Source organism: Manduca sexta, unplaced genomic scaffold (assembly GCF_014839805.1).
Source record: "Manduca sexta isolate Smith_Timp_Sample1 unplaced genomic scaffold, JHU_Msex_v1.0 HiC_scaffold_2949, whole genome shotgun sequence".
NCBI lineage: Eukaryota > Metazoa > Arthropoda > Insecta > Lepidoptera > Sphingidae > Manduca > Manduca sexta.
In genome coordinates, this window is record NW_023593965.1 from 1 (window position 1) to 16897 (window position 16897).

The window sequence follows — 16897 nt, forward strand, 5'->3', positions numbered from 1 at the left end:
GTCCGCTTGCAACTTGTTAAGTGCACGCACTAAGTTGACAAAAGTATTTTATTAAATTACTATAATGCACTTAAGTACACTCGACTCGGCATATTCTTCTTACTATGTTACATTATATTATGAGACCGCGAGGGCGAGTGATAGGAGCTTAAAATACTTATTCTATATAACTATTCAATATTTAATTTGGTAGAGACAAAATATTGTAGCCTAGGCTAGAATCTTCGAATTGTTTATCTAAGATGGAAAACAGAATACGCTGAGTATAAAAACTAGGTAGATCTAAAGTTAAAGTCCATTACAAAGGCTTGCAACTGCCTGAACAGTTGAAATTTAAGAAGTCTTGCAACTAAGGTGAGATTTGAGGTACAAATTCTAAATCGTGCCTTATGCACATTTTTCAACTGATTGGCAGCACTTATGAGATTTAGTATCTGCTTAAATATCCTCTTATCTTTTCATATCGCTAGTAACACCTATCGGATGCAACAATATTCCTAAAATGATAGTTGGCAGAAAAAAATACATCCAATTTAAAATCCGGCTTACTTGTGGTGTTTCAAAGTATAAGCAGTTATCACATATGGTTCAGGATTAAGATTAAACATAATGTTCTATGTCCGGATCAAACATGTTACGTAACGAAATGCACATGCATTTTATGCCTGCAATATGTCTAATGGTTTTATGTGCTTATAAAACACATTAAACAGCTATTTATTCCGGTTTTAACAGCAGTGTGTATGTACTATGTACTTAAAGGCAAGAATATTATGTAATATGATCAAAAATCATGTTATTTCTGTAAAAATATCATATCTCTAATCACCTATGGTATGTGTAGTATAGACTTATGTCGATAGTAATTGATGTAATATTTGTTTATTTTTTTAATTGAGTGTTTATTACTTATCACATGAGAGCTAACATTTAACCTCAGGATGAAGAGTGCAGTTAACTGTTACGCAGTATTCAATGATTGAAAGTGCTGCTTGTTGCTGCAGTATATTGGTAAACGTGGCGATTAGCATCAGGCGGGCAACTCGATCTGTCAACAATTATGTGGCTTATACTAAATAAAACACGGTAGGCAGAATGTGCTTATCACACTAAGTACCTAAGTTTGTTGCTCACACATTGTATATTTAATATGTGCAAAGGAAACAAAAAGTACGCATCGGAATTTCCAGTTTAATTAAAGACATTAAATATTTTTAAGCAATGATAAACCTTAACATTCAAACCGAGACATTTTTACCAAAGGAGCAAGAGTAGCCATTTATCTGTCTGATACTCGGCCTTGACACAAATTTGTTTTAGTTAGATATCTTTACATGGAGTAAATGGTGGGATCCTGCCAACGTTTAAGAGAATCAAGTCATTCTCACTAGCCGCCAACTCCAAGAAAATTATCGAGATGCTAACAACCATCGGGCATTGGCTCCAATGCTGTGAATTATGACCTCATTCGTCCTTATAATTAAAAAATAGGGCTAGTAACTACAGCCACAAAAAAGTTTCAAGGATTCTTTCCAAAAAAATATATAATTAGAATTTAATAATCTACATTTGCAATAGTTCGATTAAAGAAAGAAAATATGCACATTTTAAACACGAACTACGCATGCAAATCGCATAGCAATAAACTTAAGGTGCTGAGTATGAGCTCAGCAGACCTTAATGATAGCGGCTCGGTAAAACTATAATTTGCTCCAAAATACCTTAGTTGTTACAAAGAACAAAATAATTTTGAATTTCTGCACAAAACAAACGATCTTTAGAATAAGCAACAAATAAAAAATATTCGAATTTTAATAGGGAAGATGGTTGGAAGCTTGCACAAGCCTGGGCTCCTGTTCTACATTAAATGGGACCGCCTACCCGACTTAAGATACTGTGAGTTTATTCTGCGTAGATCGAACCGTCAACAGCTAAAAAAAAACAAAATTTGTATAATTGTAGAATGTAGGTAGATATTGTAACTTTGACTTTTTCGGACAACAAAAACTTCACTCAGTCCCCCCCTCTGACCATGAAGGCTGCAAAGTCTTCGAAACGTCGGAAGAAAATAATAACATAACAAACCGCTATATAATTTGATAAATAGTTTTATTTCAATGTCTAACATTCGCGTAAAAATAATAAAACATTATACATATAAGGCGAATTGTCAAAAAATTACAAATATCAAAAGGCAACTTTGCTATTTAGTACTTGTATTAATATTTCAAAAGCATTAGATAAACTCCAAATCTAAACACAACATGTTATCTGCTAATTAATTCTGCAACAGCAAGTTAATTGGTAGCCAGTTTTGACACATCATATATCCATTTACATGACTACATTATATCTACAATAACTCGGAAGTATCTACTTTTAGAAGGATTTAAAAACCGAAGTACTTATCATGGTCGGGCACTCTTGGCGTGGTTGCCGCGATGGTGATACATGAAAAGTCCTCGACGTCGTCAGTCCTCTCGGCGATGTTCGCAAATCTGCTAATGCTTCTTCAGAATTGCTTTAGAAAATCATGTCCACAAATCAATAGCAATTTAATATTAATTCTTCCTAAAATAAAATTGTATCTCGTCTCTGTAATCGACAAGTTATCGATTATTCTGACCTATACGTGACCAATTTATAAATTGACTGAATATCTGGCCAAAATTCACGTGAAAAGGCATTCATCCAAAAACTATGTGACGAAACGCGAATTTAAAGATTATTATTATCTGACCTAGTAACGGCTTCCATTTCAGTTGGAGCCTGTCTTTATATATCTTATCTCAGTCGATGTTTATTTAAATTATTATTGACGGGATCAATATGATTTTCTGTTTCCCAACTTGAGACTTACATTTTATTCGGTCATCAAATTTTGCTTTTAAATATGATGGATTCCAATTTTATGTGTTATTTGAAAATTATTTAAACGCGCATCAATCAAAATTATTTTTGGCCGTGAACACGAAAATTTTATTTATTCGTACCTAATTCTAAGTTAATTAATATTTATTTTAAACGAATTAAAATGTAATGTACATAATATCTTTCATTGTGCAATAAAACATATTATTATATTGTATATTTGATAATTCTGATGGATCGTTATCGTTATAATTGTTATCGTCAACTGATTTTTATTGGATAAATCGATAATACATAAATATTCAATATACCAATTTAAAATGGCGCTGTTTTCTCTTTTTAAATAAGTACTTCAAGAGTTTCTCAAACACAATTAAATAGCTATTAAATGTGAAAATTGATGTAAAATAAACATTAACAAATATTTTTTGGCCCCAAAAAATAGGTACGAAAAGGTGAAAATGTCAATTTGACATCGTTCCCATCTCAATAAACCTTTCGACAGAAACTGTACTATCTCTAAAACTTATCTCATACATCTTTTTAGAACAATAGTCTTTATTCGTATTCTCAAGAAATATTTATCTTTCAGTCCAGTGTTTCCTCGATTATCTGCTATTTTCGTGGTCAGTCGGAGGGCGGCAACGCGCGCGGTTGGACGCCTGCCGAGACACATACTTTGTGTTCATTTTCATTTGCGACTATACCTGGTTCGTCTATGAAACGTGTTAAATAATTAAATTGTTAACAGACAAGGATTTAAAAACATACACCTTCATTCATCAGTTTTGTTTGTTGGTAACAGGTGGGTAATCATATTATTATTTTTTGCTAACCTTGGATATTTTCGCTGTTTTATATTTAGTTTGTGTAAGCTTATAACTATTAAATGTAATTCATGTCACTTTATTTTTATACATCGGAAGAATATTATGGTGTATCAAGAAAACGCGGAAAGTGAATACAGAGCCAAATCTTATTTTTGGCGCGAGATCTTTGACATGCATTTTTCAAAACAAAGAAAGTGTTTGTTCGTGATAGGTGTTTTAAATTTTTATGTGGATATAAAAGGATTTTAAGTTTATTTATATTTATATCTTGTTTTTTGTGGCAATTACTTTAAACTGTATGGCAGAAGAAAATCAAAACTTACCGCGTGACAATGTTTTTAGTGACGGTGATCCTAACTAATGTTATAATTAAATAATTTTGTAATTATCCGACAGTACGATATTTGTTTGGTTCTTGTTATACAATATACTTCATGTTCTGCTAACTAGATTTAATTCACAAACTGACTCAAAGTATTGCAATATTTATTTAATCATAATATCTACATACATTAAACCGCTAAAATGTGACTACATACATTGATTCATTGCGTTTTCCTCTATTTTTTATTCACGTATGTTTCTACGGAAGCAATTTCGTAACGTTTTACAACAAACCTTAAGATATCAACATCTCCAAGACGTTAGTAGAATATTATATCAAAAAAACGAGATCTTCGTTTCAAGTTTGGACCAAAGATGACTTTTAACCTGGGGATAAATACAAAAACGGAATACTAGGTTCTTTTAAAGTTTGAAACCAAAAATTACGATGACCTTTAACCTGATGATAAGTTTCTCATATCTCACAATGGGTCACGTGGTTTGACGTTAAAAAATACCACTATCGTTTTCTACAATCAGTCCCGCATGTTAAGAATTGATAAGCTGCTTTTAGTATCCGGCTACTCAGTCTATCTTATTTGCAAAAAATGTTATTTTGACACATAAATGAGTGACAATGATTATCTTAATCTTTGTTAGGCATCTCGTCTTCTATTCTGTAATAATAAAAAAAATCTCTTCAAGTAAATAATGTGATAAAATTTAAGACTAAAACGCTAAGAAACACGCACGCCTACATTCTAACCATTTCATAAATTACTTGTATTATAAAGTACATACATAGGCCTCTTTCAAATTAGTCGCCTTCGAACAAGACTATGGACCAACTACTTAATCTGGATATCATGGAGTTCTTCCACGCACAATCGATTATTTAGTCTAAGTTTTATCCCGGCACCATCATATTTGGTGATGGTAATGTCTCTCGAATGACCTATCTTAAATTAACGAATTATTTGAAACATAATAACAATCAGCCAAACATTTAATGACCTACGGCCTACGCTCTCATCAGTAATAGGACCGTTTAGTGTACGCGACAACAGAATATCTGGACTGAACTACCGGTTGACAGAAAGTCTTCTGAGATTATTAGACAATATTATCAAAGTAAAACATAAATTATGTCGCATTTATAAAATTTTCATTTAATATATTTTATACGAGCTAATTGGGTTGTTTGTAAATTAACTATAACATCGTTATTTTATTCTAGGGTTAACAAAATGATGATGATTATTCGCGTCAACAGCTTTGTTTTAATATAAATTGAATATAGTATAATGTATAATACGTAACAGTGTTTAATTAATAACAATTTGCAATGAGTATTTGTGGTTTAAAACCATTGGCGCCAGTATTATTACTCGCAATATAAAGTATATAGTATTAGTAATAACATTCTATATATTTTATAAACTATGTGTTATACTACAAAGATATCTAAATTATACGCGTGGTGAGTAAATACTTTATTTATTTACTTTATCCGTATTTGCTATATCAATTGGTATTAATAGGTTAATGTAACAAGAGACTTCATAATTTGATACCAAATCTAAATGAAAAACTTACTATATTGGTAAATCAAAAACACAAATGTAAAAATTTAATATACCTAAGATATACACGGTAGTTATTAAAAATTAACTATCTACCAACCACATGTTTCAATAAAATAAAAGGGGTGATTTCGAATATTTTATTTTACATCATAAATTTATTCAACAATAAAATTGTTTAATTTGTTGATTGTTTCAAATAACACCCTTAGATTTACTTACATAATGTGAAATTATAGTCCGACCCACGGCTAAACTTGTCATTAATTAAGTACTTTTAGAATTTCCCGTTTCATAATTATATTGCTCTAAACGACAGCTTTGAACAATATAATTAGATTATAAAAGAGGCGAGGTATTTTCTTTGTTTTATTTGGTCTTATCAACAAAACAAATTCGAAGTCTTAAAAATCTTTTTTTGTGTTTTAATTAAAATTACAAGTCTTGTGTATCGCATCTTTTACTCTAAATAATTGCTTAAATATGTGATTTTTTAATTAAATGCTATGCTATTTAATTCTTAAGAAAAAATTGGACGGCAAAGGCTGCAAATTAGAATCAAGATCTGCTTTTCAATTATAATTTGTCCCTAACACATATCAACCACTGGGCTAGAAAACCATTTCATCATTTGCATCATCTGTTCGCTAAGAATGTCCGTACGACAGTATTAAAATAAAAAGCAATAAATCATGATAATTTGGAAGATAAACTGGAATCGAATAATAAGCTGAAAATATTATTTTTTTATCATATACTTTTCTCTTATAGTGTAAAAATACAGACTCGTTCGTATTAAACGGATGGAAACCGACACAGGAATCAGCTTTGAAAGCGGTATTTTAGAAATCCTTTTCGGCTCAACATCGTTATTTTATTCGAGCGAAAGAAATTCTCAAAGAAAGAACACAGATTTATAGAATGGTCGCTGTATCAATAATAAAGAGGTTGTTTAGATTCTACGCCAAAAATAACAAATGTATTTAACTAAATGTTCTACGAAATAAAAAGCAATCTACGATCCTGTGTTTACTACAAAGGTCCTTAAAACAATAATGTTAAATATTCAACAGATTCAATTCTGCACAATTTAATAAACTACTGCGTAACACTTTAATTTCTTTTAGTAGCTAAACAAATTGTTCTTTTCAATTCCAGCTGAAACTAGACAGTCTAAAGCAAAATAGGTAGACGTTTCTTTTATGAACCCAATTAATTTATCGTTTACACATAAACATTTATTAAATTAGTACAAATAAATATTAATACTAGGTAATATAATTAACTCTAAAATAACCCTGATCGTCGTCGCCTTTCACAAGATGTGAGCTTGACCTATCATACAAGACATAGGCATTTTTTTTTTATTTGCCTAAAATTTCAAAAGCCAAGGGAAACAAGGGGAAGGCTCGAGTCATCTTTAATTTTAATATAAAACTTTAGTACAAGAACTTATTGATGTGTTTTAATAGGGATCATGTTAATGCATCGATTTATGTTTGGAGAGGACAAGAAAGCCGATGATGTAAGAACTCATTACACAAGAAGTTGAACTAGCGAGTGTTTAGCGACCTCTTATCTTTCCACGATAACCAAAGATATTGAACAAACAGCCAGTAATGACACCATGTGATGCTCAGATTTGATGTATAGTCTAATTCTTTTTGAATGACATAATGACAGAATATATAATAATTATCTTTGGAATAGTCCAGAATAGTCGATTGTCATACCAATTTGCCCGTTCAAGTTCTTTTATAAAAAATCTTTATTGATTTTTTAGAATAAAGTTATAATTTCATATAGCTATTCTTAAAAATATTATGGAATCTATTGTATGTTAAAATTAGTAATTTATTACTATAACTAAAAGGTACCAATGTTCAAATATTTACAATAAAAATTGTGTCACATACTGTTATTTACATTGACGTACATGTACGTAGTAGATACATATATATCGATAGTAATTTTAGTGTAATGGTCGTAGTGATTTGTATTTGATATAAGTTTATGAAGGCTTATAGAATTTATGTCGCCTTCAATTACACTTATATGATCTTCAAATCCCTGCTCACATTTGGTTCCATCCAATAAGTTGGTATTTTGATATCAGTTGCAAATCCAGTAGCATTAACAGTAATTAATATTAAAATTGTAAATTAATTTGTCCTTTTAGAAACTGTCTTGTAATATATTCAACGAAGGTAAAGAGACTTTTAATGCTTAATTTTATAACTTTCTACCTACCCAGACATAAAATAAACATCACTATATAATTAAAAATCATAGTGTTAGCGTTAAATCACTTACCTACAGTACTTTTGCCATCACTACTCTAGCCAAGGACTGCTATCGATCGATCACGTTTTACCGTCGTTTTCAATAGACGATCCCAAACGCTTTTTTATGATAGTAAGAATGGACCAATCAGAACAAGGTTTTTTATGACATGCTTACAAATAATTTATTTTGAAATAAAACTATTTTACGGATTTTAACGCGGTATTTTTATGTTATAATTTTCTCCCATCGTTTTGAAGACTGTAGGCTTCGTAGTCACGGGTCGAACTACTGAACACGAAGGCTGCATAGTCTTCGAAACGTCGGCAGAAAATTATTATATTTTAAAAAACCGTGGTAGAATCCGTAAATAGTTTTTTTTTAAGTCTTAACATTCGCGTAAACATAATTATTTATTTTGATTGGTTTAATGTTGAGATCGTATCGAAGATAAAGATTGAGAAAGTTTATTTAAAACGACCGTTCTCTCATAATTCTAAAAGACATTAACTCTGAAAGCCTTTTCTGTACACATATTTTAATTAATTTTAAATTTTAATAGAAAAATAACATCGTGGATGTCACAAAAAGACACTCTAAACACTTTGGAAGGTAAAATTATTTCAGTTCATAAATATTTAATAAGACATTTGCAACGAAAATTATAGACTCAATCAAATCCATGGATTTTCCAAACCAATTAGAATGATTGGAGATACAAAGGAATATTTAATATGCACGGTCGCGCCACATCTCACAGCTTTGAAAATTGGTGGTCAACTTCAAATGGCTTTTGACAGCATCAGGATTTCCACATGGCTGAAGTCGCAATTAGAGCGCATTTCGGATTACTTAAACTAGTAAACTTCTAAATAATTTACATTTAATTTATTAGGCGTCCTGGTATAAATTTGGCTGCCCAAATATTTAAACGTTCTAGTATACATTTCCCTCGCGTTCACTGGCGCTAAAGTCCGTACTCGGGATAAAAAGTAGCCTATATCACACAAGGATGACATTACTTTCCAATAATGTAAACATTTTGATAATATGCTGGTAGTTCGAGAGATTTACGTGACCAAATAATCTCTTCAGCTATATTTATTGAAGGAATAGTCTTGAACTTCATTCTATTAATACACAGTTAAAAATAATTTACCATCTATTTGTTATTCAGAGTGATTTAACTGTGGAATACTTTTACCTGTAAATTAGTTTCCTATCTATTAATCTCGTTTAAGATTTGAGCCCATCGCATACTAACAACTAAACTTATTTAATTTAGGTAAGTTTGAGTAGCTGAGATATTTTTTTCATATTTGTGATTTGCGTATTGTCTTATGCGTAAATTGTTCAGCTATGCTAGGTAAGCTATACTAACTTAGCTTAGTTCTTGATCTGTAACGCGGCCGCGTTTTCCTAATACTTCTGTTACTGAGGTTTCGTATGAGTACGGGCAATGGAAAATCAACATCACATGACACACTGCCTGTCGGTTCATCTGCTTAGTATAGAAAAACTAATATCATGGGGTGAGCGGGATAATAATGAATCAGAAAATTAAATGTGTGGTCGATCCCACATTAAAAATGTTCGGGTTCTTATACCCATGAAGTGTGGAATCAAAGTCGTGCATTATAAAATAAATAATGATAACATGATGCACTAGCACATGTGCTCAATTTATAAACGATGAGAAACTACGAATTGTTTACAATTTGCATTCCAGAAATATGAAACGCTTATTTTTTATGTTAATTACCATTTCGCGTTATTATTAAAAAAATATGTACCTCAATTTCGCTCCGCGTGTTAACACTTATCATATCTGTAATTAAGATATGCTAAATTCGTTGGAAACAATTAATAATCACCGTCGATTCAGTTGAATGAAATTCACGCGTCGACACCACTCCGCCATGTGCATACTGATTAGATATCGGCACTCTGTTTCTGGGTCGAATGCAATTAAGAACTATGTAAATGCTGTATTGTTATACACGGCTAATAACTAAAGCAGTAAGGGCCACATGCGATGAACTAGGGTAAGATGGAATTTAGAATTGAAAATAATTCATAATACTTCGGTATTTACGGAAACATTTTAAAATATAGAATTGGGTTTGTTTTATTTTCTAATTTAGTCAAACAATATTTGTGTTTGAATAATAAATACAATGCCAGTGCCTCTGTTTGTATTTTGTTAACAAAGTAAAATAAATGTCGGCGAATTTACTAAAAAATACGAAAACGTGAAAAGAAATTCTCATAAGTCTTAGAAACCAAAGTGGGTGTGTGTTCAGCATTGAAAGTAATCTAAATCCGCAGATTCCTTAAGGTTTAAAACATCGTCCATCACTGGCTCCTAAGCTATGAAACTTTTTCTTTTTGTCAAGTCAGAATTTCTGTTATCGTTCATCGGCACGAAACGTTAACGATATAAACTCTTTCACTATCATATGTGACAAACATCGTATCAACTAAACATTGTTACACCATCCAATGTGTGAGAATTACGGTCTCCCTTTACACACATTTACATAAAGTATTATAAGTTACACTATTAGCACATTTGTTATTTATTAATGCACATATTGTTATGAAACTATTGAATGTTATTTATGCTCATACTTGAACAATATTTGTTTTGTTTCAGTTACCGAAAACCGAAAGGAAAATGCCCAGAATTTTAAGAAGCACGTCTATATTAAATGAAGTTTTGAATCGCAGATAGGCCCAAAGATAATGGTTTACAACCATAGATAACAGGAATAGAGATTTATTTTGTTGTTACGCGTACTCCTTCCTCATAGCTCTTCCAGTTAAGTTTATCCGTTAAATATATTAAATAATAAATAGTCAATACCGCTAAACAGTGCCTCTAAAGTTCACTAAATTCTAACAAAGCTATTATAAAAATAAATTACATCAATAACATATCTTACGACAATATTCTTCGCATAACAAAGTATTTTAAGCACATATTTTAATATAGTGATATTTATAAATAAAGATCATATCAACTGCCCTATAAGTGACAAGTTACTAGTGCCAAAGAGTTAACTGGAAGATGTCTCACGGCGTGGCGAAGAGCGCGAAGAACGGGAGCGATGCGCACGCGCCGGAGTCGTCGCGGGACGGTTCCGAGAGCCCGCCGCCGCCGCCCGACGGGGGCTGGGGCTGGATGGTCGTCTTCGCCTCCTTCATGATACATATTGTCAGTGAGTATTCATATACACACAAAGTTTCACTGCTTTCAAAACCTATTTACTTTTCTCAGTTTCGATTTCTTTACTCAATTTATTCAGATTTTTTCACGAAATAATAATGTCGCTTTTATTATATACGTTGATATACGTTGCAATCCATAATACAAAATATGTATCCTTAAAATTTGGCATCGCACTCACGATTCCCCTGGCGTTGCGATCACGTACCATCTGGTGAGCCATTTACTCGTTCACCTTCGGCGACAAAAGAAAATCCTGCACGTTACAAATGTGCTTTTAAAATTCGGCGCTGTGAGCCACGTAGATGTAAAATGTGTAATATTTTCTGAGAATATGTTTTTTCCTTGACATTCGATGTTCTTTTATTTAATAATTATATAGAACGATCGGGGTAAAGAAATTGCATTTGCTACTAACTTCGCATATAATAGTTATTTTTTATAAGCCCGTGTGATAAGCCTTTCGCACAACACAAATCACCGAAAATCTATACGACGCCAGCGCCATCTATTCAGAAATGGATTTAAAAAATCGTTTATATTCCATGGGATTATAAGAAAAAATTACCGGGATAAAAAGTAGCTATATGTTGATCCAGGACATGCGCTACCTGCGTGCTAAGCTTCATACAAATTAATTTAGTCATTTCTGTGTTTACATCTAAAATGCATACAAACATCGACACATTTTCCCATACTCTCGTATTAATAATATTAGTAGTAATAAGTTAAGAGGTCAGAAATAACATAATATGTAACACATTTATATAAAAATTGTTTGAAATGAATCCATAGAGGATTCGTCTTTGAACGAAATAATAACCAAATATATATAGGTATTTATATAACCCTAAGTTGTATTATGAATAAGATGCTCTAGTCTTTAGTCCTTAAGCCCTTTAAGAAGTTTGCTGTAAACAATATAAAAATAGACTCTAAAAGAAGCCAGACCGGAGGAGGGTAAGATTGGTAAAATAATATATTATCTTGATTTTGCTCGAATCTTATTTTCGAAATTACGAACAAGATTTAATAAGAACATAAATATTGAAGTAGGTCTGTTTGAAAGTTGTTTTAAGCAATTATAAATGAGCTAAATACCGTTAGTAATAAGTTTTACTGTTTTTAATATGTGTTTCAAAATAAATTGTAAGTTGCACCACGAAAATAATAGATTACGGATTAAGCTGAAAAGTGATTTATCGCAAAAAACTTAGAACAGATATTTCATTGCCGTATGATTTATAACGCTAAGCATTATAATTCTGTACGAATTTATTATATTATCACATCACGCTATTCTTGTTATTCTGCCAGGAATGTATACGAAACATGTAGCTTTCCTTCAGAATATCTTTGACATGTAAATGCGTAACATATCGTTTGGAAGAAATTGGGAGCAAAATTAATATCATAATGAATATGCAAGCAAGTCACATTTCCTAACACACTAATGAGAACAGCCATTATGAACCAATAACCCTTTTCAAACATTTACATACAAAGCTATTCTGGGGATACGACATTTAATCACAGATGCTTACAAAAAAACAAAGGTTTATTTACATATCAACTTTGTTGGAATTGTTAGGTCCCTTTATTGTTTTTCCGCGCAATAAACTTTTTAAAGTGCCGCAGATCAAAAGGTATCAACAAATCATTTAACAAATCTGACGTCAATTTCAATTGAGCTTCAATGCGTAAAGTGTTGTCATTTTATTCGCACACATAATGTTCTGATGTCATAATTTACCATGTCTTTAACTATATCTTTTAATCCTAAAGCGTCTTACTAATTTCCCTTTCCCACTTCTCGATAACGTAATAGCATTTTCAAACTTTAAAATCTTGTATACTACGAGACATAAAAACTCTCGTTAAAAATAATGACTATTTGTTTTCCGATTACATGGGCTTATCACTATGTATACAAATAACAATTTGCATAATATTTTGTAGACAATGTGTTTATTTTGCCACAATATAATACTTTGTTTTTTCTACTCCGTTCAATTTTGCTATTTATAATAATATATTATTAAAGAATATGTGTATGATACTATAAGTATACATTATTAAAACCTAAGGAGCAAATATTTATAATAACAAGTTGTTTTAAATGAATAAAGTAGTTTATGGCAAATGTCAAAAAACAGATAAAGGACATACGAACTAAATCGTGACGTCATCGTCATTACAGAACGTGCGTACTAGCGAGATAGCACGTTAAACCCAATATACGCCCACTCTTGCTCATATTGATTAATTACACAATATCAGTTGCCCGTTACCAACCTGTTTTTATACCAATTTTGGTCCTATTTTTAAAAATCAGTCAAGATATCGTAGCCGAAAAGAGTGAAAAGTGCATTCAGACAGACAGACGCGGTGGAAGACCTTGTTTTATAATGTATGTAAGGATAGTGTCGTAAATTAAAAGCAGACATGATAAACGCACCAACAGTTTTAATGATTAAGTAGTCATTTGTTGACTTCACATAGTTTAAACTTTAGAGTGTAACCTACGCATTATATTTATCGAGTTCGCGTTCCAACAAGTTACAACCGTTCCTCCCGTCCACGCTGAGCGTTTCGGATACGCGGTGATGTTGGAGTTCGGCTCCTTTCGAAGGTTGCGATGTTTGAATGCAGCATAAGGAACCTCTCGATATGTTTACTGTTGCATATAATATACAAAATAACCATAGTAAACTATTAGTAATATTGAACCCTTACGTTATAAAACTTACTTCATTTCTAGATGTATACTTTGAGCATTTGCTAAACTAAAGGTAATTTGTAAGAATAACTTTACAAATGAGACCGTATATAAGTTGAATTTATTAGGAGAGAATAAAGTTAATACTTTTAACCTTGTGTTGGCAAAACATCTTCAAAAGTAATGTATGATCACGCGTATAATAAAGAGCATGATAAAGTTTTATACGTGCGTATTTCGGCCGTCTAATGAACGACTTTGTTACATAGCAAATATCTTACGAATACGTAAGAATACAAAATATTACCCTCGATAGCATAGTTATATTGCTCTAGACTGCCGTGATTTTGATCCAATGTCTAGTAATGCATGGGTTTTTCTATTTAGTATCAGCTCGGAGTCTGGAATTCGAGTCCAATTATGGCGAGAGGTTTGTTTAAAATTCGAGGAAAACGGGAAATAATATTCGAAATTTGTCCACTTGAAATCCATTTATTTATAATCTGACATTTCACTAAAACAAAACATTATATAAATGAAAATCTAGCAACCAGTACTACAGTTCGGACCCTATCGCATCATGCGATGGAATAAGTGTCTAAAAGTGAGTGCATCGCTAGCGTCTCTACGTGCCCTTCGACGATAAAAGCGATAAGTGTGTATAAACTATGTACGAATATATCTACTTATATAATATAAATTGCGTTAAGATTTATTTAGGTTTGTTTGTTAACCAAATATATTGTTCGCAATAATCATTGTGCGAAGTGCGCGTGACGCGTCTTATCGGCAGGGATGGAACGGGGTCATCTCGTTTTGCGTAGTTTCAAAATTATTAACATTTTGCATTCATTAACCGAGGGCAGATACGGATTATGTTATACAATACTTCAGTTGATAGCGTATTATCGGTATATAATTATACTGGCTTTGTATTGAGATTGAAACTACCTACTTAATTAAAATTGAAATCATGCGGAAAACTTAAGTCGTAACAATGTGAATTATTGTAATATAACTATTTTTCACGGGGCGAACCGTGACCACGAAGGCTACAAAGTCATCGTAACAAATGTGGCAAATGTTGCAACAATCGCGCCGACTTTTATTGAATAACATATATTAAATTACCTCCGAAAGGGTAGGCAGAGACGCTACTGATGCACTTAATTCCCCGCATGTTATGTTATGGGTGGTCGTATCGCTTACCATCAGCATTCACAGCAATAAAAAAAATGTGTATTCCGTTCCATAATATGATGGGGGGTGAGCCTATCGCCATATCGGGCACAAATTCCAGATTCCAGGCTGATACTGAGTAGAAAATCCCATTATCATTTAGCCAGCCCGGGTATTGAACCCAAGGCCTCAACACAGTCGCACCACAATACAACTACGCCACTAAGGCAGTCACTCTTATTCACTTTAAAATTAAATCCAGATTGTCCATTATCGCAACTGTACTGTATTCGTCCAGAGCAATTTCTGCCACGAGCCCTTTAGTTAATTACTCCTGGCTTGGCTATATACCCCTACACATGTTTTAGTTCCAAGATGTGACCCAATTAATTTTACGTCCCAAGATGTGAAATAATAATAATAATAATATCAGCCCTGTATTATATACTTGCCCACTGCTGAGCACGGGCCTCCTCTACTACTGAGAGGGATTAGGCCTTAGTCCACCACGCTGGCCTAGTGCGGATTGGTAGACTTCACACACCTTCGAAATTCCTAGAGAGAACTTCTCGGATGTGCAGGTTTCCTCACGATGTTTTCCTTCACCGTTAAAGCGAACGATAAATTCACAAAGAATACACACGTGATTTTTTTAGAAAAGTCAGAGGTGTGTTGCCCTTGGGATTTGAACCTGCGGACATTCGTCTTGGCAGACCGTTCCACACCCAACTAGGCTATCGCCGCTAAGATGTGAAAACCGCATGACAATCCATATCAGATACAAATACCAAACCCACACAAGTTTTTAAAAGAATACCATTAACTATTCCTCGTAGTATTGCAGCCTAGAACCTAATGATTCCCAAATTCACTAGACTAACATAGATGTAGTCTTCTATGGTAGATACGTTAGTCTACGTTATTCTACCATAAGTTAAATATTATAAAACACAAAAAATATGTTACATTTATTACCTTCGCCAAGTAAAACTAAAACAGTAAACATTTTTCCCTCATTGAATAGGTGAGCTGTAACAGCGCAGTCAGAAGTGATGGAATATAAGTGGAGAATTTACTGACACTTCGAATCCCCGCATTTATAGCCATCCCATGAACAAAAACGCCCTCGTAAACCGGGCTAGTGTCGCTACAATCGTTTCACGCTTTATGTCACAATGTTTTGTGTTTTAGCGCGAAAATTGTCTCGAATTTAGTGACGGCGCAGTGTAGCAATATATTTAAGGATTCTGTATGTCAAAAATTTGTATGTAATGTTTGTCCCTAAAATGAATTGGGTATCAGAAACAAAAAAAAACATTTTAACACGAAAATTTAGCTTGGTGTTAATTAATTTGATTAACCTTGACTATTGCCTAAAATTTGCACGTCCAGGACTTGAGTCCGATAACAGATATTCAGCACCCACATTACTCGAGCTAACTAGGCCGACAAATTGCCGTCATAGTGGCGCTCTACATCTGAAAATTGCAACGACAATATTTCTTGGAACGTGAATTGACATAGCTATTTTCCTTTTGCAGTATTCCGCAATTTGCTAAGCTTCCTCAATCTCGTGTTATCCCGCCTCTGCATCGTAAACATATTGCACCCTTCTATGAATCTGCGAGATATTTAATGAACGCTAAGGGTCGTATTAATTATAGCAACTCAGTTTCGCTCTGAAGTGCAAAATCAGCTGAGACGCTCTCAAAAAATCAGTATGACAAGATCATCGCTATTTTATAAGCAAATATCACCAACATCTTAAATGATTTAATAATACACAGTAACTGGTGATCTTTACAAGTTATTTTTGTCCATTAAACAACGCCGGCTCAGCTGAAAATAAACTCTCAAATTATAACTTAAGCTGCGTTAA

The 16897-nt window shown here is 32.7% G+C and overlaps 1 long non-coding RNA gene across 1 annotated transcript; it reads left to right on the forward strand.

Annotated features, from left to right (window-relative positions):
* The first annotated feature begins 3448 nt into the window (after positions 1–3448).
* Positions 3449–10846, forward strand: LOC119192577. Its single transcript, XR_005113667.1, has 2 exons — positions 3449–3676; positions 10548–10846. It is a non-coding gene; the product is annotated as an uncharacterized LOC119192577 (long non-coding RNA).
* Positions 10847–16897: the final 6051 nt, after the last annotated feature.